Source organism: Miscanthus floridulus, chromosome 6 (assembly GCF_019320115.1).
Source record: "Miscanthus floridulus cultivar M001 chromosome 6, ASM1932011v1, whole genome shotgun sequence".
Taxonomy (NCBI): domain Eukaryota; kingdom Viridiplantae; phylum Streptophyta; class Magnoliopsida; order Poales; family Poaceae; genus Miscanthus; species Miscanthus floridulus.
The window spans coordinates 96,261,993-96,287,261 of record NC_089585.1 but is presented as its reverse complement, the minus strand read 5'-3'; the positions used below and the strand labels follow the sequence as shown (position 1 = coordinate 96,287,261).

Here is a 25,269-nt window from a genome sequence, read left to right as displayed (position 1 = left end):
TTGCCTTCATTGCCATAAGCGCTACTTTGCTTATTCTGCTTGTGGCACTGGGCATCTTACTCGACATCTTGCTAAGTGTCCTAAGAAACTTGAGAAGACCCGGGGCATGACTCAGACTCATATTACTTTTAATTCTGATGGTTCTATTCATCGTTGGGAGTACAGTGCTAAGGTAGCTCGTGTTGAACTTGTTCGTATGCTTGCTAGATTGGACCTACCTCTTATGATTGGTGAAACTGAGGCATTTAAAGATTATATTAAAACTGCTCATAACCCTAATTTTTCACCTGTCTCTAAGCAAACCACTGGTAGAGATCTATTTAAATACTACAACGAGAAACGTGATAAACTGATTGTAACACCTCGGGTGTTAGCCTTGCATAACTTGACTCGCATAGCATGAGCATGATCATAAAGCATTCATATACAAGCTTTGACATTTGAAACATTCGATTGAAACATGTGCAACATTCTTATTATTTCATGTTTCCATGTGTATGTGCATATGATCATGAGTGTAAACATGTAGATGATTGTGTGACCTTGCAAATAGCTTAAACATGTTTAGAATATCATCATGAACAACTTTGGTATTTAGGGCTAGGGCTAATTAGGTCATTAAGTCACAGTTTGAGTATGTATCATCATTTGAATGTAGCTTGTTTGACCAAGTTTGAACTAGGTGTTAGAGACCTTGCATGGAGGAGATCACTAAAGCAAAGTTGTAGTGTTTGACATAAGGAACAACTTTTATTTTTGGGTCATTGACTAATTTAGCTTCTAACATGCTTGAATTGGTCCCACAAAAGTAAGAAGAATCAAGATTTCAGCACTTAACAAAATTTTACTAAGTCTTGATCACTAACAGTGCTGTCAGCCCGACTTTGGATTGATTTTACTCGATGTTGGTTGGGAATTAGAACACGATTATTGAACAATAGTTGAAGCTGGTACATAGGTCTACCAATTCGGTTTAGGATGTTTGCACAACGAAGCCACGGATTCTCAGTTAACTCGATTGCAAAACTCGTCGTCAGGCTCGGCCTTGCTTAACTGAATCGACTGAATCGAAATCTTTAGTGGCCGACACCGGCAGGAACCGCGCGCCGCGTGGAGGTCGCGATGGCCGCGCGTCGCCATTGCCCTGACCGCGCAGGCCACGACACGCCGGAGCGTGGCACTATCACGCCAGCACCCGCCCGCTCCTGTCTACGCCCTTGTTTCGCATTTCCCGGCCCTCCTTTGTCCTTGCGCGCAGCCGCCGAGCTCCCGCAGCGCCAAGCAGCTCTGCCGTCGCCTTGCGTGCGCTACGTCGCAACACCACCGCCTCCATCTCGCCCATAGCTATGCCACAGCTCCCTCCACCCCTCTTCTTGATTGCAGCGGCTGTCACGCTTCGGTGAGGGCGTATTCACCGTTTCCTTCTCGCCAAAGTTCTCGGTCGCCATGGCCGCCCCCACGGCAAGCTGGCCATGGCTCGGCTCATAGGCGCTTTTCCTTTGATTTTGAGCGTTAGCGTTTGGTCAGGACGTGTATTAGTCGGTGCTAGGACGTTACCTTCGTTAGTGAGCCCGCCGGTGGGGAACGCGACAACCCGCGCCGCCGCATTCTAACCCCCGCACCACCGCGTCGTGGTCAAGCGTCGTCGGAGCTTTGCGTGAAGCATTTGTTGCTGAAATAAAGTCACTAGGACACCGTGGTACTATTGCGCGCCTCTCCTAGCTTTCCCATGGCCGAAGACGGCCGGCACAGAGTTGAGCAGCGCCGCCGTGCCGCCATGGCCGGCGACGATCATGCTCCGCCGCACTAGCACTGTCACCACCTAGACCATCCAACGCGTCTTGAGTAGTAGATCACGATAGTGCCCGTGGTTTCGCCGGAGAACTCACCGGCGACGAGCTCTAGCCACGCCAGCGCTGTGCAGCGCCGCTGCCCTGTTTCAAGTCACTGACTCGTGGGGTCCCCTGACCAGCGGGTCCCACCGGTCAGCGACAGTTAGAGTGTGTGATAGTTCATTTGATCCAGTTTTTGAATTCTTTTGTGATTTTTATATATTCAGTTTGATAGCTCCAAAAATTTTGAAATAAATTTGTTAGTGTTCCTTAGGAAGTGTAGTATTCAGAAAAAATATGTTTTTAACATTTACAGTAGAAATTTTTGGAGATTTAAATAGGGATTTGAAATGTGCTTTTGAATGCATTCAAATTTGTTTATTTTATATCTAGAGTTCCTGTGCTCCAAAAATTATGAAATTTTTGTGGTAAGCTAGTCATAGCATATATGAACTCTGGTAAAAATTTGAGGACCAGTGCATGTGTAGATTTATAGTTATAGATTTTTCTTTTATAAATAGTTAATCCTTGTGTAAATTTTTATAAATTATTTATGAATCCAAAATTCATGAAATTTTTGGAGATAATCCTAGTAGTATATGGATGCTAAGAAAAATAGAAAATCTGTTGCTTGACACTTTTCAATAGGGTTTTCCATTTATGCTATTTCATGCCTTGCTGCCTTATCATTTTTGTATAGGATGTTCTACTGGGTAAAATGATATGAAATTTTTATAGTAGTCCTTTGATAGCATTAATAAGGCACTGTAAATTTTTGAGAATTTATGAAGTACATCTGATATATGTTTATTATTTAACCTAAATATCTTAGTAAAATAATAAAGGCATTTAAATAAATAGTTTGAGCTTCACCATTATATTATCTTAAATGTAATTGGTATGCTTAAACTGTTGGTAGATTTTATGTTGTCAAATTTTGAATGATTACATGAAGTAGAAGTATTGTTACTTTGTATTGCATATTGAATAGTTTCCGGACAGATTCTAGAGTTTGATGAGTTGCATATTGAAAATGATGTGTACTGTAAAAATGGTTAATAAAAAAGTTGTATAAAATTTGATAAGCTTTCCAGAAAGTCCAGGATCACTATATTTGGATTAGTAGAACTCCAGTTATGAGTGAAACAAGTAGCTACTGTTTTGTGGTATAATCGATGCATTGTGGAAGTAGTTAATTAAATAATCGAGAAGAGATATGCACCTACTCAATAAACATGATGCACTTGTTAACATATATGCATTCGTAATACTTATGCCATATTCATGCATCTAGGATCAGAGGAAGAGATAACGTTGCTGGAATTCGAAGAAGCGGAGGAAGGGGACCAGCAGGAGAATCTGCAAGCCGCAGCTCCCGAAGGCGTGGAGCAGAACCCTGAAGAGCTTCCGGAGTGTCCTGACCACCGCCCTACTTCCTTTTTGTGAGGCAAGCTCTGGAGCATTATAAGTCTCCCCGTAATTTACAAATGTTTACTTAAGTACTTATGATTGATGCATTAGGTTATAAGAGTTGAATGGAACCACTTGATACATATAAATTCCTTGTCCAGATATTACACCTTTAACCGGTATAGGTCTAGGATCAAATATATGCTTAGCCATGCTTAGACCGGTAGAAGTCGGGTGATGTCCTATCACCTGCGAGATGTAGGTGGATACCAGAGCACGGTTGGCTATATCTGCTATCGTGGAACAGAACCATGGGGTAAAAGTAAATCGAGACCGGACGGGAAGTCGATAGAGAAGCAACAAGACATGGAGGTCTTGGGTGTGGATTTATCCTCGTCTGTGTCGATTAAAGACCGTACCGTTGTTGGCGCTTCTGACAAGATTGAACACATGCCTCTCACTTAGCTGGTCGGATAACTCGTTCCGACCGCGAAGTCGAGTAATTCAACTCAGGCCAGGACCCGTTCTGTTGTGCGCTCCTTCCGGGGAACGATCAGACTGAGCCCAAGGGCAGGCTTGGCCTGAGCATCCTAGCATCTGGTGTTCTAGATTGTGCGGTGCGGTACGGACCCATGAAATGTGTACCTGAGTTGTACCAACGGTGACCTAAGGCTATCGTGGCTGGTAGACCTAGGTTTGTGTTAGAAATAAATTCCCAGCTGGTTGAAATCGATTCGAATCGCCGTCTCTCCCGGATAGTGAGAAACTTGGCTAGTCCCAACATCGTAGCAACTGTGTTATGAAACATGATGGTTCAGATGAATATGGAATTACAATACCTGCTATGGTTACTATTGTATGCTTCTAAATGATATACCACATGTTTGGCATAGGATAGTTGCTAATCTAGAAATGGATAGTTATAATTAACCTGATAAAGAAATTGTAATTGTACCATGATTCAATTGCTTTTATGCAAAAATGTTGTCGAGTTATGTCCACTTATACAGCCTTGCATAATCCTTGGAGTCATTTTATTTCTAGTTCATGACGGGTAAGTCTAGCTGAGTACTTTCTCGTACTCAGGGTTTATTTTCCCATTGTTGCAGATGGCACTGTGTATCACGGTTATTGCAAGAGTTGCTTCTATCCCGCCGTGGATGAGGAGTAAGCCTTGGGCGGGCTTCTTTATTAATTCCTATCTTTGCTTTTGTGGACCATGATCCTATTTGGCACTGTATCAAACTATGTTGGAAACTTTATTTTCGAACTTAATTGCTTCCGCTTTAGTTATCAAACTCGGTTTGTAATAATTTTTATTCTTACTCTGATGATGAAATGTATCTGTGAACTTTATGTAATATGTGGCATGTATGTTGAATCCTGTACGATCTTGGTTGTTGTAAATCGTTTATCGAGACCCGTCGTGGTACTTGATGGACTACCGGGTTTATATGGGTTCAAGTATGACAGTGCGACCGCTTGCGGGCTGCCATTGTACTTGTACTCTTATAAATTGGTCAGTTCTGCGACACTGATGATCTGTTTAAAGGATAATGTTGTTTCATCTGTCGCTATTACCTCTGATATATGGTCTGGAAAGGTTAAAGAAGATTATTTATCTATTGTGGCTCATTTCATTAATGCTGATTGGCACTTAGAGAAAATGGTACTTGGTTTAAGGTTGATTGATGTGTCCCATAATGCTGAGAACATTGCTGAGCGTGTTGCATCTGTCCTTGCTGAGTATGGTATACTTAACAAGGTTTTTTCTATAACTTTGGATAATGCATCTGCAAATAAAAATGCTATGGATAAACTGAAACCTATACTTAAAGAATATTTGGGTTCTGATCTATTTTTGCATCAACGATGTACTTGTCATATTATTAACTTGATTGTGAAAGAAGCACTGGCTGCTGTGAATCCTCTTATTGAGGATTTTAGAACAACAATCTCTTTTACGAACTCCTCTAATCAAAGAATTACTGCATACAAGAGTTATTGCATTGCTAGTGGTGTTAGACCTAGGGAGTTTGGATTAGACATGGATGTTAGATAGAACTCTACCTACCTAATGCTTAAGCACTTGCTGCCTCATAGGAGTACTTTCAGTACTTTCATTGAGACCAATTATCCTAGATGTTGAGGTAGTAGTTTCCTTTTGACTGATGATCACTGAGCTATGGCAAATAAAATCTTGGAATTTCTTGAACTATTCTATGACTCAACTGTTGATTTGTCTGGTGTTTACTATCCTACTTCTCCACTTATGATTCATCATCTTGTTAAGATTGCTATACACCTGCATAGGTATCAACATGATGAACATCTAAGATCTATTATCCAACCTATGATTGACAAATACAATAAGTACTGGAAGAACATACCTGATCTTTATTCTATTACATTCATATTGGATCCAAGAGCTAAAATTAAGGGATTTACCAAAGTGCTTAGGAAGTTACATTCTCTTTTTAATATTGACTACACTAATAAGTTGCAGGACACCAGAGCTATTCTGTTCAAAATGTATAACAGGTATGATGTAATGTATGGCTCTAATAGGCTGAAAGGGTTGTTCCTCCATCCCTGTCTGGTAAGAAAAGAACAGCTTGGACTGAAATTTATGATGATGATGAGTTGGATGTTGGAGCTGACTGTTCTTCCCTCCCTTCTAGTCTTGATTATTCTAGGAGTGTTTCCATCACTTCCTTGCTACAGGCAGCAACTGCTAGTTCTAACTCTAGTGAGCTTGCATGCTATCTGGACTGTGACACAGTAAGCCAGTTGAATGATGAGTTTGACATCATGCAGTGGTGGCATGAGCACAGGCTTACTTATTCAGTACTTTCTGTTCTTGCTAAAGATATTTTGACAGTGCATGTGTCAACCATTTCTTCAGAGTCTACTTTTAGCTTAATTGGCAGGATCATAGAGGAGCGGCGGTGGAGGCTGAACCCTGAAACTGTAGAGGCGCTTACCTACATCAAGGATTGGGAGAATGCTGAGACAAGACTGCAGCACATAGTGGAGGACAAGGAGCTGGAAGAGGCCTTTGCTGGTCTTTATCTTGATGTCGACTAGTTCGCTTCTCATTTATATAATGGTTCTGTAATAATTGAGACTTGAACTTATGGTGATGGATGTAATGAACAATTAATCTAGGAGCTGGCTGTACTTTTTTTTATTTAGGGTTTTTCACAGGGGTGAGTTTTACCTAAACAGGTTTTTAATGAGGCAGCCATTGCACATCTCCTACTTAAATTAGTTTTAGTTTCAAAAGTTTGTGTTCTTTGTTGTGCTGTGTTCTGATCTGTTTTTGATCTTTTGTGAACTTAGTCATTTTAGATCTCTTTGAATTGCTGTGCTGAGTTCATTGAGTGGTTTTGCCAGTTTAGTGCCTGGGCTGGCACGGGCACGCTGAGCCTGAAGTCGGCACAGCACGACACGGCACGCTCCAGAAATGATAGTGCCGTGCCTGAACCTAAAGTCGGGCACGGTGGCACGACATGGCACGACACGGTTCATCAGCCGTGCCTAGCGTGCCGTGTCCAGATATGCCGTGCCGGGACGGGCTAGCGCCGTGTAGTGCCCTGCCGGCACGTTTGGAAAACTATAATCTACGCTGCTTGGTTTTCAAAGTAAACGTCAACTATTCAGTCATAAAGCCGCTACTCGAGAAAAATAACAGAGGCTCCTCAAATAAAATATACATTATTCTTACACTACATTACTGCATAGCGGATAGTGCTCCACTATCCAACGAAGACTTTTCATGACGACAAACGGGTGCGAGTGCGATAAAGAAATGCACCGTGGCAACGAGCCAACGACGATGGTGTGGAAGAGACACGCGAGACGTAGACCATAACGTGCCAAGCAAAAGCCATCATCATCGTCTAAAGTGGCGAGACCATCTGGTACTCACCCAACCTCCTCCGCGAACGGAACAAGGGTGCCGCCGAACCAACCCGCTGCTGCAAGAAGAGCAGCACGGCGAGCAGCGCCGCCGCGCACGGCACGATGACGTCCCAGGCGACGCCGTACCGGTCGTAACGCGGGCTCGCGTAGACGTAGGACCGCTTCGAGCTCGGCACGTAGCCCTGCGCCCTGATCACGTCGTACACGTGGGGCATCGCGCGGACCACGGTGCCGCCGATGTAGAACCACGGGGAGAGGGTTCTGATCCTGCTGGCGCCGGGCGAGAGCGCGTTGATGACGACCTGCGGGAGCAGGAACGCGTCCTGCGCCAGGCCCGCGGAGGACACGAGGTCCTCCCACAGCGTCGCCGGCTCCGGGCTGACGCGGACGGCCAGGGACTCCTCCCGCGCTGCGTCCACGAAGTGAACAATGATGGTCAGTGCGCCGCCGATCAGGTACAGCGGCGCGCATAGCCAGAGCGCTCTCCTCTCGGCGACCGAAGATGACGCCTCGGCCTTGTTCCGGTCGGCGTCCGCCTTCCGTGCAGACAAGGCCAGCTGGATGAGGCGCAGCTGTAGCAGCAGGGCGATCAGAGTGGGCGCCCTCAGCATCGCCTGGCTCAGCTCGTACGGCCCGTAGCTCTGGAACGGCAGCGGCACGTACTGCCTCCTCCGGCTCAGGAACAGAGCCTCGGAGCTGACCACCAGAGGGGCGACGTACCCCAGGACCAGGACGACGAGCATGGCGACCGAGGTGGCCGCCGCCGCCTCGGGTCTCCTCTTGGCGTGGAAAATCTGGAGGACGGTGAAGACGCACGGCAGCGTCGTCGAGATCACCAGCAGGATGCTCTCCAAGTCCATCCTCGAGATCGACTCCGAGATCTGGTCGGAGTACATCCCGAACAACCTGATGTCGACCTTGTCAAAGAAGAGAGGGTCCGTCTTGTTCCTCAGGCTGCTGATCGCTCCCCTTCCATGGCCTTGCGCCTTCCCGTCCAGCGAGGCTAAATAAACGGTGACCAGTATCTGGCAGTCCGTCGTCGAGCTGTTGTACTCTCGGCAGGCGATCATGCACAGGATGCCCGTCTTCGGATCAAAGACACCCTCTGCTGCCATTCGCCGTTCTTCAAGGGTGACCCCGTACGTCCCGTTCTTGGGACGCACCCAGCCCCCGCAGGTGGAAACTGCTCACGGATGTCGTAGCTGACGGTCAACAGCTCCTGCGAATTCATGTCGACCACGGCGTGCCGGGAGAAGGAATCGTCGGCGGCCAGCTGATCACCATAGACCATCGCCGAGCCGATCGTAACCGGGTAGGCGTCTCCACTCAGCATCATCATGCTTTTAGTCTCGTAGAAATGAAACTCGAAGTCATGATCGGTGTAGTTAGGAGCAACGAACGGCCCCTTAACCTTCTTCTTGCGCTTGCCCGATACAGGATCCTAGAGATAATGCTTCTTCGCCTCCTCCACCATCGTGTAGTCGTACTTCACTTCTGAGAAGTTGCCTCTATGGATGCTGACATCGATGCTCGACAGTCGTTTCACACCATTGACACCAGAGGCATCGTTGGCGCCATCAGCCGCTCTGCTCGAGTTCCAAAGCATGCCGGCGACGGCACTCCGATCCCGAATCGTCAAGACTCCCGGGAACCAGAAGCTCATGCCCATGTCGCACTCCTTGTTCACCGGCATGGACGCCCCAGAGCTCACCACACGGCACGCCCTGAGGCAGAGCATGCTCCGAGCTGAATCCCAGTGCCCCTCGGCGACAACCACCTCGTCCTTGACCATGAAGGGTGGGCGTGGCTGCAGACGTCTCCACATCTGCGTGTCGTTGGAGAACGCCGCGTACGCGCGCACGGACCCGTTTCTTGTGCACTGCACCTCGCTGATGTGCAGGCGCCGCTCTGGCGAGGAGCTCAGCGGGTGCGCGCCGTCGCCGTCCTGCAGCTTGTAAGAAGTCGTGAGACGCTCTTTGAGGTGCGTGCACGAGAAGTTGGAGCCGCGCGCCTGGAGCGCGCCCCTCGTTGCCGCGGCAGAAGATGGCGGCAGCTGCGGGCAGGAGGCGCGCTTGCCATAGTGGTAGGTGCCGTCTTCGTCGTACGCGACGAGAGAGATGGTCTTGAAGCCAGTTCCCTCGAGGCTGCCGGTGATGAAGGGGTCCGTGATGCTGGAGGGGTTGGGGACGCGGAGGTAAAGATGGCAACGGCCCCCGATACCCGATACCCGACGGGTATTTGATCCATTAGGGGATAGAGATGGAATCATATCTTTACCCGTGTGCATCTAAATGGGAAAGAATCCATACCCGACGGGTATAGCGGGTACGGGAACGTTCCCTGTTTACCCGTCCCCGTTACCCGTTGAGGAACCCGACTATTTGAGCTGTCATACGAGTATTAGGTCCAAAGAAACTCAACATAGGTATTTTGGTCCAAATCTGAACAGCCATATATATATATATATATATATATAGTTTGTGTGTTCTAGGAACCCTCGTTCAATTTTTCCTCACCATCTCCGCCAGCAGCACAAGCACGCATGTCTCACGAGAGCTCGTGCCCCTCGCTTCCTCAGTTCGGTCTCTCTGCCACCTTTGCTCATCCTCCTCGCAACCTCGCTCCTTCTCCTCGGCATCTCCGAGACTCCGACACTTATACCTGGGTGAAAAACAAACGTCTCCGATTGCAAAGCTGCGACCCCAAGTGTCCTTGTTTATCGGGTATGCAGTACTCGTCGGGTATCTGTTACCCGACCGATACCCGATGGGTATGGGGATGGGCAAGAATCTATACCCGAGACAATTAATGGGGATGTGGACGGGATGAATTCTCCGTAGCGGAGAAGCGAATGTCCCGGCGATACCCGACAGGATCCCCATTGCCATCCTTACGCGGAGGTAGAGGGAGACGCTGCGGAGGCGCTCGGTGGAGCCGTTCTCCTCGGAATAGGAGCCTGTGCCAGTCATGCAAAGCTCCCCGGAGCCGGAGGTGGTGCCGTTGAAGTAGTAACCCTCAAAGGAGAAGGTGATAGAGTGACTGCCCACGTAGTGATGGCGTCGCCGCCGATGGGATCCCAGATAGTGGCTTTCCTTCACAAATGGCGAGCACAAGAAAAGGTGCGGCAAGGAAGGTGCTGATTAGGAGGATTTGACTATATCTCTTTTTCTTTTCATAGATTAATTAATAATTAATTCAAAAAACTATAAAAATCAAGGGATTAGATTTATTTGAGGTACTACCTCCTAGTAAGTAAAGAGGTTACCATAGTATTGCTCATTAAAAATACTTAGCAAAATGCCCGTTTAATTTTGCTATGAAAATACTTAGTAAAACTATCTGTTATTTCTCTGTTTCATATATAATAATCCCGAGTTTGGCTATATTTGGGCCAAAACCATAGCTGGGCTTTGCTGCTTGGGGTGGAAAAGTTGCATCTTCTATCAGCCGTTGGACGTGAAATGGATGGCATCGGGCATGGAGTAAGTCACCGGTAACTTTCGTTCAGCAAGTTAGAGAATCTGATTCTAGGGGCGTCCCTGCGCATGTGCAGCATGAGCGACGGCGCAGGGCCTCCAAATCTCGTAGGCCTTCAAATATAGAGTACTTAAATAGATCAGCACAGCTGAAGCTTCGGCTTTTGGCCCATTAGCTAGCAAGCATATTGCGGCAGCTTGCACAGCAACAGTCTGGCCCAATAAAAAATGATTTGTTGGCCGGCCGCTGGACAGTGCATCATTTTGTTTTGCCAATCCCAATTCGCAGCAGTTAGGTCTCGGTCTCCTCGTCCCCTACCGCTGCCATCGCCCTGATGCCGTATCGGCTATCGGCCGCGTATCACGAGCCATCGACATCGAGCGTGAGGAACTGACGACAACCTGAGCCTGCAGCGACTAGTAGGCCACATTTTTTAGCTTGGTACAGGGCCTCGAATTTTCCCGGGACGGCCTATCTGAACCCCCTTCACACACGGCAACACCCCACAGCCACAGGCCACCACGAAGCTTCCTTGATGGACCAACGAATCTTCGATGACTTGACCGCAGGAGTTAAAACTGATTGAATTGGATAACGGGCCATTGGCAGATAAAATATGTTATGGAAAATCCCTTCACAAATGGATTGTTGCTCTTTTTTTTTTCATTACACGGTACAACGTAGACGTTTACAACACGCCCGCACACTCACCCATATGAAAACACATACGTAAACACACACCTATGAGCACCTGAGCCGGTAGATCTCCAGATTCATGAAGTCACCACAGGTACCTTGTTGTCGACGGCAACGTCACCTAACACTAAAAGCATAACGCCTGGAATAAATTCAGAAAAATATAAGCATCCATGCAAAGTTGAGGACTTAAACCCAGGTGGGCAAGTTCCACCACAAGAACCCAATCACATCATCGAGAGAAGCCGAAATATACTCATTCTTCAGAGAGTTAAATTCGCTAGGCCCATTAGACATCCGTTTGGATCACAATTAAATTATTACAATTTAGATTATACATATAATTATTGTAATGAAAATAATTATGTATTATAATAATCAGAGTGTTTGATCCCTAGATTATGACAATTGATTATGGTCGGTTAAAATGAGAAATTTCTATTTTATTCTTTATTTTGGCAGGTTGAACAATTGATTGGGGCAAGTTAGACTTTCAGCACCCATAATCTCCTAAAATCTGGTCTCACCTAGATTATGATAATAAGGGATTTTGGTTATAATAATCTATCATATGATCAAACATGTTAAGATCATAATTTGATTATATAGGCCCTGTTCGCTTGTCTTATAATTCGTACTTTTCAGCTTGTTTTTTCAGCCGGAACAGTGTTTTTCTCTCACAACAAATCAGCCGGAACAGTGTTTCGGCTTGTTTTTTTAGCGAAGCGAACGGGGCCATAATCTAATTATTATAATCACAGGGTATCCAAACAAACTTATGCAGGGGTTTTAATTAGGTCCACAAACTTCAACTCTAAAAGTCGATTTCGGATCCATAAACTTTTTAAGTTACTCACAACAGGTCCATACCTTTTCGTTGACCCTTAGATCTGATGTGGCATGTAAAGCCATCGCCAGCATAGCGTCTAAATTGCATTTAAGAACATGCGGTGTTGCTTGTTGCCTTGTTGGTGGAGCGCTCATGTAGCTTGCCAGTTTCCACGTGATGCATGCTGCCTCTCGAAGAAGGGAGCAGGGAAGAGGGGGAAAGGGAGGAGAGGAGAGGAGCCAACGAGCACAATCATAGAGTGCAGCAGGGGTCTAGACCGCTGCGTAGCCGTGGCTATCGAACAATCGCATAGGGCTAGTGAGCGCATGGGCCCGTGAGCACAGGCCAAAGAGTGCAATAGGCGTGGAGGAGGGGGCACCGACGAGCAAGAGCACGGCAGCGGCAGCGGCTCGGGAGGCCAAGGAAAGGGAGATGGGTTGAGAAAAAGAGGTTAAATGGAATTTAAATGCTACGCTAACGTTATGTATGCACGTTAGATCTAAGGGCCAAATGAAAAAAAAAAACCTGTAATGAATAACTTAATTTTTTATGGACCTTAAAATTAATTTTTAGAGTTGACGAACCTAACTTAAAACTCTGTACAGATACATAGACCTTGGACGCATTTAACTCATGTTCACCGTTAGGCAGATGACACCACGCACCAAGGTTCAGCAGAGAAGATGAGTACACCTCCAGCCTCCAGCGAGCACTCTGCTCGTAAGAAAGAGACCGCACCGCGCCCCATAGCCATGTTCTGCATGTTCTGGACTTCTGGGGCCGGGGCAGATATGGGGTAGTTGTAACCATATATGCGATTTGGAAATTTGATGAGTGCTGACTGTTGACTTGGTTTGGCCAAAGTCATAGACTCATAGCATTAGTTTGAAAAGACATAATACTAACGGACAGTGCTATGTAAAGATAATTTTTAGTGTCATTGGTATTTAATTCATTAAGGATTTTTTTTCACGATTCATAAGCCACAAAATATACATTTACGTTTGTACATGCATGTATATTTGACTATGCGTGATCACAGAACATATATGCCTCCTTAGCTTAGCATAATAGAACCCGGTAATTTAAAAACATTCAAAGGAATAAAGTATGTATGATTTACTATTGTTATAATGATATGTGTTGTTAATTAGACGTAGATTTGATCAGATTTATTTTTACTTTACTTTTTTATACTGGCAAAAGCAATGGCTTGAGCCACGGCATACCCTGCAAAACCAGCGGCAAGCAGTATATATATACTATATAATAGTATATACACCGTTTTTGTATAAGAAAGAAAAAGAAAAAAAACTTACCTGGATGCCATAACGTGATGACGGGAGGCCCATGTAACGTGGCCCACGGGGCAAGTGAACTCCATACGTCTAGTATGTGAGCTCCGACTCGTTTCACAATTTCCTAATCTAATCCCGATTGGGAAGTACAGAGCCACGGAGGAACACGTCGCGTCACCACCTACCAGTGAGTTGGTGACGCCCTGCCGCCCTGGCCTTGGTGCCCTGCCGCCCTCCGCCCTGCTCTGAGTCGGAGGATCGTCATCTATTTCATACGTCTCTTCTACAGTATATACGGTCACGCCTGTTAGGGCTTATCGTCTTGATTCGCTATTTTTCTTATGTAAAATTTAATCTTTGCTCTTCATCTTTTTTAGAAAATTATTGTCTACTTAATTTGCTAACATCATAAATACTAAATTGTTTAATTATTTGGTAATTCGTAATTTGTTTTTAATTATAAAGAGAAACTCGGATATTGCAACTCTATCTATGTTAGAAGCTTGCATCAAAGAAGGCGGCGGCGGTTGCTGCTACAATCTAGTCACTTTTATTGAGGGGAATATTTATTTGAAGTTGATGAAGATGATATCGTCAAGACATTCAGGTCCATTCGAAAGCGTCGAATAAAATAGTGAGAAAAATAACATTGTAAGTCTCTGGTACTCTTCTATGCCTATATTTGAACTATCGGCATGACTTTTGAACTATTTATATTGTATTTAGTGGATGATTTTAACTTAATCCTTGAATTTAAACTTATCAAGTTACTTAGTGCGTGTATACCGAATCAAGTTACACAATTTACAATTATTACCGAATTGGCTAAAATGGATTACTGAATTGCATATGAAAATTTTTGGACGACATACCCTAAACTAAAATCCTAGATTCGCCACCGGACAAAAGTGCTATTTTAGATGCAAAATTAAAGGGTTGCTTGGATTATCTACCATAAAGGCATGGTGCATAATTTAATTATTTTAGCTTACGTTTCATAATAATATGGGTAGATAACTTAAATGTATATTTAGATGACTGAATTATGTTGTTTTCTGGATGTGGGTCGTGGGGGCTTCCCTTGGCCTCTGCCCTCACTAAGGAATAACGCGGAGGAGGCCGAGGGTGCCCCACAGGAGAAGTAAAGTGAGGGTTGGACGATGAAGGACAAAAGGGGAATCACAATAAATTTAAGAGTAAATGGCTATTAATTCATCATCTGTTAATGTACCACCCACCGGGTATTTATATGGCATACCCAGGGGCACGATGGAATTACAAATTGCCCTTGCTTGGCAGGACGTTACACTACAGGAGTACAGGGGCACATCAGACATTCCACGCACCCACTCCAACTACTCTTCTGACGGCGTGGGGAGTTCCATCTCTAGGGACCACCGTCTTTCGTCCTCCACCTCACGACATAGAGCCAACACCGTGAGGGTTTCTTCTCATTCGAAAGACCTCACGAACGACGCTCGACCTGCAATGACAGGATCAAAGTTACCTAGGTTGGGAGCGATAACGCGGCATCCTTCACCGAGAGTGCCGCTGAGCAAGGCGGTGAGGGCCTCGCCGAGGGTCATCCTTGGGCCTCGGCGGATGGAGACATGCCAATAGCTTTTTTGACCGAATCAGTAGGGGAACCCCTACCTATTTTTTTTGCTTTTCAATTAAATGAAAGAATGACCGTACAAGTTAAGGAGTTACAAGGCAACTAGGCCCAAGAGAAAAAAGAGAAAATTACATCATGTATAGCTATCTCTCCACAAATTGAGCTGGGTTTGTCTTGCTGGTTTGGCTTTTGTACACACATAGCTAGGCTTCGGCATTCGGTTCTCGGTTCGGTTTCAGTTCGTTCCTCGGGTTTTTAAGAAATTTGGTTCTTAGAAAATGGGAATCGATCGGTTCTCAAAAATTCCCGGAACCGACCATTTTGGTTTTCGGTTATATCGGTTCGGTTCCGGTTCTAACCGAACTAACCGAACTTTTTCAGGAGAGGCTAAGACAATGATAAATATGCATGTTCTAAAGAAAATTTATGCAATGCTATATACATTTTAGATAATAATAATTCATAAGTGAACAATACCAATATAGCAACACAAATATATAATAGTTCAAATATGAAATATCACGCATAAACCAAACATAATCTTACAAAATGCAAGTAAGTGAAGTATAATTGATATAATTCGGTTCTTTCGGTTAATTCGGTTAATCGAGAGTAGGAACCGAATTTGTTTCGGTTATTTCGGTTCCTCAATATTAGGAACCGAATAAGGAACCGCATTTTTCGGTTCCGGTTCTTTTGGTTCCGGTTCCGGTTCTTTCGGTTCAGTTTTTCAGTTTTGGTTAATTTTGCCCAGGCTTACACATAGCCAAGTTCTTCCTTGAATTGTCTCTTCAAGGCATTGATATTGATTTGTCCATTATCAAAGATAACTCCATTTCTGGCCAACCAAATGATCCAACAAGCAGTGATGAAAACTTCTATGAATATGTTATTCCCAAATGCTTCTCTGGCTTCTATTACCATGCCAAGTGGTTGTAAGTTCAGGTTCCAACTAGTAGGAATCGTGTTCCAGCAGGATTGACTGAAGGAGCATTCAAAAAAGAGATGAGAAAGCTTGTTTCTTCATGCCCTGTATTGCATAAAACACAGCTGTAGTCTTCAAGTTCCATGTTTTTTCTCCTCGGAAGATTTCTAGTATTCAACCTGTCCCTAAGAAGCAGCCAGAAGAAAATTTTGTGTTTTCCCAAGTTGCTAGAGGCCCAAAGCCATGAAAAGAGGGTGATGCTTCAGTGTGCCCTTGCAGGATCTTATATGCTTTGCTGCTACTGAACTTTGGAGAACCCCTACTATAACTCCAAATATCATTGTGATATTCATCAAATTTTGATTCTTGTATGTAGTTTTCAATTTCTTCCAGTTGATTTGCAGCTTGTTCAATGAAGTACTGTATTAAGCATTTGGTTTTTTTTTGGTGAAGGAGTATAGGTGTGGGTATAAGTCTTTTAAACCTTGATCCTGACCTATCCACACTTGTGACTAGAAAAGAATAGTGTCACCTTTATTTGGCCTGTAGCTGGCTAATGTCTAAAATTTTCCAAAGAGACATGCCAGCAGCTTCCTTGGATGTAAAGGAAACGAACGGTCGATGGTTCAACCTTTGGGCGAGGCTAGGACGGGGTGGCGCGTCGAAGGCGCCCCCCTTAAAGGTTCTAAAAGGGCTAGCGGGGGGTGAATAGCCTATTAAAAACTCTACAAGATCACTAGAGCAATTCATTAGTACGCTGAACGGTGAAATACAATTTTGCTCTAGCTCTACAAGGATTGCAAGCCATCTATCCAACAATTCTAGTTGCTATGATCACTAGGCACACAAGAAGCTAAGTTTCTACTCACTAAGAGCTCTCAACAAGGCTACACTAAAGAGCTCCACTAGGTGAAACTAAACTAACAAGCAAGCTCTCAAAACTAGCTACACTAAAGGGCTTGCTACACAACTAGTTTGCATAATGTAAGGAAGTGAGTAGGGTGATTATACCGCCGTGTCGAGGAATGAACCAATCACAATAGAAAGCCAATTCAATCACCGGGAGAATTCCAATCACAATGGACACCAAGATTTTCTCCCGAGGTTCACGTGTTTGCTGGCACGCTAGTCCCCGTTGTGTCGACCAACACTTGGTGGTTCGGCGGCTAATAGGTGTTTCACAAACCTAGTCTTACAAATGGACGCTACAAGAACATACCCACAAGTGAGGTAACTCAATGACACGAGCAATCCACTAGAGTTACCTTTCGGCTCTCCGCCGGGGAAGGTACAAGACCCCTCACAATCACCGGGAGACGGCCACGAACAATCACCAACTCGTGCCGCTGCTCCTCCGCTACTCCAAGCCCTCTAGGTGGCGACAACCACTAAGAGAAACAAGAAATCCGCAGCAACAATGATCCCCAAGTGCCACTAGATGTAATCACTCAAGCAAATGCACTTGGAATCACTCCCAATCTCACTATGATGATGAATCAATAAAAGAGATGAGTGGAAGGTGTTTGCTTAGGCTCACAAGGATGTATCATAGGTGAAAAATGTCCAAGGGAGTGAGCCCAAACCGAAGCACTTCTATTTATAGAGCCCCCAAGAATCGGAGAGCCGTTGGGAGCTCGAGGCGTGACCGAACTCACTGACCGGACGCACCCCAGCGTCCGATCGGCCAAAGTTCGGTCGCCCTCGGTCGTCCACGTGTCCCTCTTTGAAACTCGTACATCGATCGCCAACAATAAAAAATGGTCAACGTTATCAGTCAAACATTGACCGGACGCGTCGGTCACCGTTCGGACTCAATGAGCCAGCGTCCGCTCGCCCTCGTCCTCGTAGTCACAACACTGAGACCGGACTCATCGACCGGACGCGCCGCCAGCTAGCGTCTGATCAACTCTCGTAAGCACCCCCAAGAGGGTTTTTCGTGACCGGGCGCGTCAAGTCAAGGGTGACCGGATGCATGCCCGAGTCCGGTCCTCACTACGACACTCACCGAGCCACCGCGTTGCTACGTCAGCGTACGTCACCTGCAACCAGACGCAACCCCTGTGCATTGTTGATGGTCGTTAACATCAATTATAAACCATCAACATGTCCTACATATATATTTAACTCCATCACCAAACATAGGTATAGGGGTTTAAACTAATCAATCCCACGAGTTTTGGTGAATATGTGAATGCAGGAGGGTTTATCCAGAAAACCATCAAGGAGGATCTATATGTCAGATTACATCATGTTTATCTGTGACAAAAACTAATTGGGAAGGATCTAGAACACACCAGAAGGCAACCCACTGAAGCAGACCTCGAGAGGCTGACATATGGGGCTAACCGGCCCCACCTGTAGACCGGCCGACCTATGGGCCCCGCTGGTCAGTCTTCGCTTCGACGTCGGTTCTTCCACCGCCATTGAGGATCAATCTACGCCGTTGCTCAACGTCAGTTCAAATAGAGGGATGAGATAGAGCCATGCTATGCATTTATGGGCTCAATTCATAATTTGGCCCATAAAGGCCCATGTGCATTTTAATGAGATATGGTGTAAAATTTAGTACCAATGAGGCTATTAAGAGGGGGAGGGTGCCAGGCGCCCCTATATATAGCAACCCCTACCCCCCTCCCTAAAGCCATCTTGGAAACCCTAATTCATACCTCTCATTTAGATCAACACACACCAGAAGGATTAGGTCTAGAACTCTCCAATGTAGTAGATTAGTAGCTCAGGAGTGAGGGTCGAGCTGGGCTCATGCTCAAGTTCTAGATCTAGTCTTGGAGGCTCAGCAAAGCCTTGTATCTTCACTTCTACATCTTATAAGACTTTATCAATTCATTATATTCCTATCTACATGGCTATGCTTACTTTTAATATGTATCTTGTTTAGTTGAGGTTATCATTACTTTTGTGCGAGGCTTCATAGAGCGCTTAGCCTACTAGTTTACCATGGTTGGGTTAAGTAGCCAAGCCTCGTGTAAGCATGGTGCTTATAGATGCTCTGCCTATTAGTACACCCTTTTCTCTGGTTGTATGGTAGCAGTGGGAGGTGACAGCCTCATCTATCCTTTGTAGTCCATACTGAATTGAGTAGGTTCTTAAATTGTAGGACCGTAGTCACGTTAGTAGAGTTATTTTTTGCGGATGCTCTACTGTCTAAGCGGCGTACCGAAGTGCACAAAAGTAGAGTTAGTCTTAGCTATAGTTGGGTGTATATATACTTTAACCATGTAATAAGAATATCATAGGAATCTACCTCACCCATTGTTCTCCTGAGTTGACTAGTTTACATTATCTTAGTGATCTATCCCCTGAGTGTCATTATGCTTAATTCCTATCATTACCTTTACCCCTTGCTTTAGCTATACTGGTATGTTGATTAGTAGACATTCCTTTGTTATCCAATAAATCTTTACTCTATTGTTTCCCTATGGTAAAATATAAATAACGATACCTGGAATACTCCCGGTAAAATGCTATAATAGTATTCTGTGCACTTGTGGAATCCTTCATATTCTATTTGCACTTATAAATACTAACAAACATTTTTGACGCCGCTATCGGGAAACAATTGGCGTAAGATTTAGATCATTAACATACCACTACCTTTAGTAGGATTACCCCTATTCTATTGAGTTGTGGAATAAGACAGGACAACAAACACCGTTTCGACCTTCCGACAAGCTTCCATAAGAAAAGAAGAAACATTGAAGAACCCCAGGGTACCTAGACATTCAAGATCCATCAACACTAGAACTCTGTCATCTCACAGGTTTGTATAAACATATATATTATTCTAACCATGTGTAGATTGGAGAAAAAGGTCGTCATCACAAGAATTCAAATCACATCTCAAGTGACAGAAACAGACGCTGCACTACTCACAAATTCTATCATGTGAGTCATGGTAAGTATGATCAAGAAAGGCGAGATAGTATTGTTCATGGACTTTAAACTTAATGAGTAATTATCTTTTAATTTTTGTATTACACTACTTGTTTACTTTAAATAATCCATGCATCCATCTCGTTTAGTTTAAATTTTCTCATATCAAATCCACAACATGTTTAGTTCCGTTCATATATCCATCCCACTTGCATGTTTATTAAAAAATACTCACCATGATCATACTCTTTTTCATCCTTATTTGAATAAATCTCTATAGTGCTTTCATGCTACCTTTATTTGCTAAAGTTTGTTTAGGTTTGGAAGTATCTTTATACATCTTTTAAATTAAGTATGGTGCTTAGTTTAAATCAAGAGGTGTGTGATCTTATTTCCAAAGGCCTTTTAAATTAAGTGTGGTGCTTAGCTTAAAATACTTTCCTTAATCAAATTAGACATGAGTTTAGTTTGGCTATTGAACTAAAACTTGCTATAGCAGATATTGGATATTTTGTTGGACTAACCCCTGCAGAAAACTCTCAAACTCAAACTGGGGAAGTCTTGGGATGAATTCACATCAAAGATGAATCAAGGCATGTGATGAACTCCAATAACTTTGCGCAAACAAGACCCAACTCATTCTTCATGGAAGGAAGAACTGTGAGTACCAAGGTTTATTCACTTATCTTTTGTTGCAAGTTATCTTTGCCTTGAACCATGCTAGAATACAACAAACACATAAAAAATTGCTATAAGAATATGATAAACAAAATCTATGCTAAGATAATTCTAAAAACCCACCTTTTCATTATCATAGATGAAAATCTCAAAAATTATGGACAACAACCCATATTTTAAATTTGTTGTATTCCTTTGGGTATGTGTCCATTAATATTTTGTAGGAAAAAATGAATATAAGTTGTGCCTGTCCATGGTTTGGTATGAACCTGCCAAACCACCACTTCAGCTATGGAACAAAGAAGGAAGAAGACGAGTGCCATAAAAAGCACTCACTCATAGAAAGTGGATGGACAAATCAACAGGACATGAGCAAAGTCGAAGACAACATAGCATTGAGCCTTTCCTAGACTCAAGCTAGGATGATGATGAGAAGCAAGATGTAACCCACCTCATATTAGCCAGAATATGCCTACTTTCATCACCTTCAAAAATACTAACTCGCATGTCGATATCAAGGACTAGAATGACAAATGCCACTATATCATGGCATGCATCCTCGTATCAACAAACATTAGTAATCAATGGAGGTCTGTCGACGGTGTCTCGTAAGGCTGCGACCAAGGTCGCAAGACAACATCCCTAAGTCATTGAGATGAAGCTTTCATACAAGTACCGATGAGGTTCCTTCTTTGACCATAAAGATGGCTGGCGAATCACTAACAAACAAAGAAGAGCAACTCTTCGGCATGCCGCTAGACAATCAAGGAGGAACTTGAGTTCACATCTCTAATGAACACCAACTCGTCAACCAAGAATCAACATAAATCAAAGAAGGGTTGACGGGAGAAGATCATGCAACTATCCAAATGCTGCAAAGAAAAGCTTAATACAAGAAATGGTCCTGCTCAACAGACGATGAGCTCTCGCCCAAAGGTAAATCGGATAAACCTCCTTCAGGTATGTTTGTCACTAATTATTTCAATAAAAAAGGAAAACATAAGGTATATCCAACCAAGCATTATGCAACATAGAATCACATTGATAGGAGAATTCTATCATCCAAACTTGATTTTGTATTTTGCAAAATTCAAGTATGGGGGATGGAGTTCTTCAAAACATCTCATGCCATGTTGCTAGGTTGTCTTGGTCATCCCTACCTTTATGATGTGCTCAGCTTGTTAAATCTCTAACAAGTAAAAATTTAAATAATCATGCTCCTTTGGTTCACCATACATATTCTTGTTTCTACTTGAATAAATCTCTTGAGCCTTTCAAGCTTCCTTGTTCTGTTATAAGTATGTTTTGGAATACTATTCAAACATAATCATTGGATCAAAACATACTTATATAGAATTTGGTTGTACAGATAGGGAATGTTAGGAGATCATTTGTAGAAACAAACCAAGGTTTGAGGGATTCTTCAAAACAATTTCACACATCTTTGCCTTAACATTGTTGAAAATTTGAAGTAGTGGTGAACAATAAAGGCACATTATTTAAAACATGGGATAAAGATTCTATGCTAATTAAAATGTTAAAACCAACTCTGTTATAGCATAGAGGATGACCTTTAACTCTATGGCAACATTATCCTTGCTTTGAATCATTTGTATATTCCTTCAGGTATGTGTTGTCTACTAATCCTTTGCAGAGAAGAAACAAAAAAGGAGCAGAAGGTCCAAACAAAGTGCCAAGATCCACAAAAGAAAGGACAAAAAGGATGGCATGATAAAAGGATAAGAAAGAAATACAATATAGGAGACAAGATGTTCATGAACAGCTCAAGCAAGGAAAGCTTCAAGCACGAAGAAAAGACCACCACAGTCACCTACCTTCGTCACATGGTGTCATCACGCTCCAATGATGAATGTAACTGTAACACCCTCGGTGTTATGCCCTAAACCAACTACTAAACCATCTCATGAGCATCATGTTTATGTGTTAGAACATGTGAGAAAGTGAAAATAGAATTTTGGTTGTACTAAAAATGCCCAACAAAGATTTAGTTACGAAAGGTTGTAGTGCTTGTGTGTTATCGAGTAGGCTTATAAAACAATTTTTATTAAGCAAAAATGTTATAAAACATGTATGTGACATTTAAATAAAGTTTGAAGTACAAACTTTGTAGATGACAATGCAACTTTTGTCTTAGAAAAATAATATTGCTAGCTAGTATTTCTAATAGCTTAGAAATGGAACTTGAAATCAAATCTAGATCAAGACTTAGAAAAATCCTTAAGTTTGAAAATAGTGTGATAAGGCTATGTTGGTAAATTAATTTTGAAAAATTTAGCTAAAGGTTGGTGCTATATTTTTGTTCCATATGGTAGTTTGATGTATCCTCTTTAGCATGGTTTAGGTGGTCGATCCTCAATCAAATCGATTTAGTTTTGGCAAACTCTTTAAAATCCATGCACGAACATCATCTCGGGCTGGTTGGCTGGGTGGGCGCGGTCACCACGCTCGGGAGTGCGATGTCGTCATGTTTGGCCACCCATGTGCATGTGCGGTGCCGCATGTTGGCCGGCCGAGGCAGGCTATGGCTAGGCCGCTGCTAGCCGCCGTGCTGCTACACCACCTCGCTACCGCGTTGCTGGCCGTCATGCCTACCGCTGGTCACCTGCCTAGCCAGCCATGGGCCACTAGATGCCTCTGGCTACTGCCGTGCAGTGCTGCTGCTGCTGCCGCTGTGGCACCATGCTGTGTTGGTGTTGCTCGCCTCATCACTGCGCGCACGTGGGTTGGCTCCTTGCTGCCTTGCACCGTCACCTCGCCTTAATGGCGCTTTGGCCACACATGCCATGCTCCCCAACTGCCTATGCACGCGCATGTTTTCTAGCTGCATTGTCTCATAGCGAGCGTGTAGGTGCTGTCTTGGGTCTAGCCCGCCGCTTGTCGCCAAGGCGAGGACGGCTAGATCTTGGACCTAGCCTCCTCCCTGCCGTCTCTGCTGTCTGAGCCACGCCAAAAAAATCCACCAGAGAGAGATCACCTCAACTCGATTCAACTCATCCATGGCCTCGCCATTAAGCCACCTAGCCACCCAACCCCATCCCGCCATGAGTTGAGCCCGGCTAAGCCTCAATTTGGCCACTTCCCCACTGCCGGGCCATTAAGGCCACGCTCGTCTGGCATGGGTGGCAACTCCCCAAAGGAGCCGTGAGAGACCGGTCCAGCTGCACCATTAGCTCCTCTTTGACTCCCTCTTCACCCTATGCTCATCAGCCAAACCGCTACCGCTACCTTGGCGCTGCTGATGCGGTCATGTCCATCGCGGTGTGCCGCCGCACAGCTCGGTCGCATGTGGCCAGCCCTCCTCTGCCATCCTCTACCCCGACTATCAATTTAGCTGAGTCCACGATAAGCTCCTGATGCTCACCCGCTAGCTGGTTAGGTCTATAGCTACCCTAGTTCACTAGAACGGTCGTGCCACCATCATGGATGGTCGAGTGTCGCTGCAGCCCTCACCAGTGAGCCTTGCCACCCCTCATCGCCACCCAGCACAGTAGTTTAGGTCAGGGATGGTGATCAACCCACTTGATGGGTCCATGTAGGTCCTAGGTGGCCGGCATAGCCACCTAGTGCCGCTGCTCGCCGTGCTGCGATGCATAGAGTTGCTCAGGGGTGTGTGTGGAGAAATTAGGAAAAACTCAGGGGGTTAAATGAATTCGTTAGAGAGAGGAAGAAATAGTGTTAGGACTTAGGTGTAGTTTAGGAGAAGTCCGAGGGCTCTTTTGCAAACACACCAGCGCGCGCGAGCTCCCTCACTATGGGCCGTCTCACGCGTGGGCCGTGTCAGCACGGGCCACGCGTAGGTGGGCCACACGGTTGAATCCGCTTTTTTTTCTTAGGAATTAGTAATAGTTTTCCATTTCAATTTCTGAGCTAGATTTGTATAATTGATATAAATTCGTGTAGGTGTCCAAAACTTGCAAAACAAATTTTGTTAGGTTCCTACAATTGTGATCTATCTGGTAGTATAGATAGATCATGCATATATATGTTGATACTAAGGGCTATTAAATTGTTTGAAAGTGCTTAATATTATTAGGGTAATTTTTGTAGGAATTTTTGTGGTAAATTGGTGATAGGTTTGATCCTAAAATTTTTACAGTAGCTTCATTGTATTATTGTGTGCTTACTGTAATTTTTGTAGCCCTAATATAGCTTGTTTATTAGGGTAGCTACATATCCATTAAACATTTAATATGAATAAGAGCATAACATTGATTTAGGAAATTAAGCACTTGTTAGGGTGAGCTTGACACTTGATTTGATAAAGCTGATAGTTAGCTTAGTATCTTTGTCATTAGAGCTAGCTTAGTAGCTTAACATGTGTATTCTTATTTTAAGAGTTGCTATTGCCTAAATACTAAATTATTGCATCATCATCATCGCATGCATATAGAGAACGAGTCGGCGGAGATCGTGACCACCGATGATCTCGAGTTCGAGGAGATCATCGAGGAGTATGAGGAGGAGATTCTTGTGTAGGAGGAGGTCCCAGAGCCACCATTGACTGACATAGTTGACACCACGCCTGCCCAAGGCAAGCCCCGGTGCATAACCTCTATTTTTCATATCCACCATATATATATATATGTGTGTGTGTGTTGTGCATTTACATTGCAGGAATTTTATGGAAACCACATGAATATATATATCTACCCTATGAGTCCTACTAGTGTAGG

General features: G+C 44.2%; 1 pseudogene; it reads right to left on the bottom strand.

Annotated features, from left to right (window-relative positions):
* Positions 1-6,969: 6,969 nt before the first annotated feature.
* On the bottom strand, positions 6,970-9,453 carry LOC136460859 (uncharacterized; annotated as a pseudogene).
* Between the last annotated feature and the right edge of the window lie 15,816 nt (positions 9,454-25,269).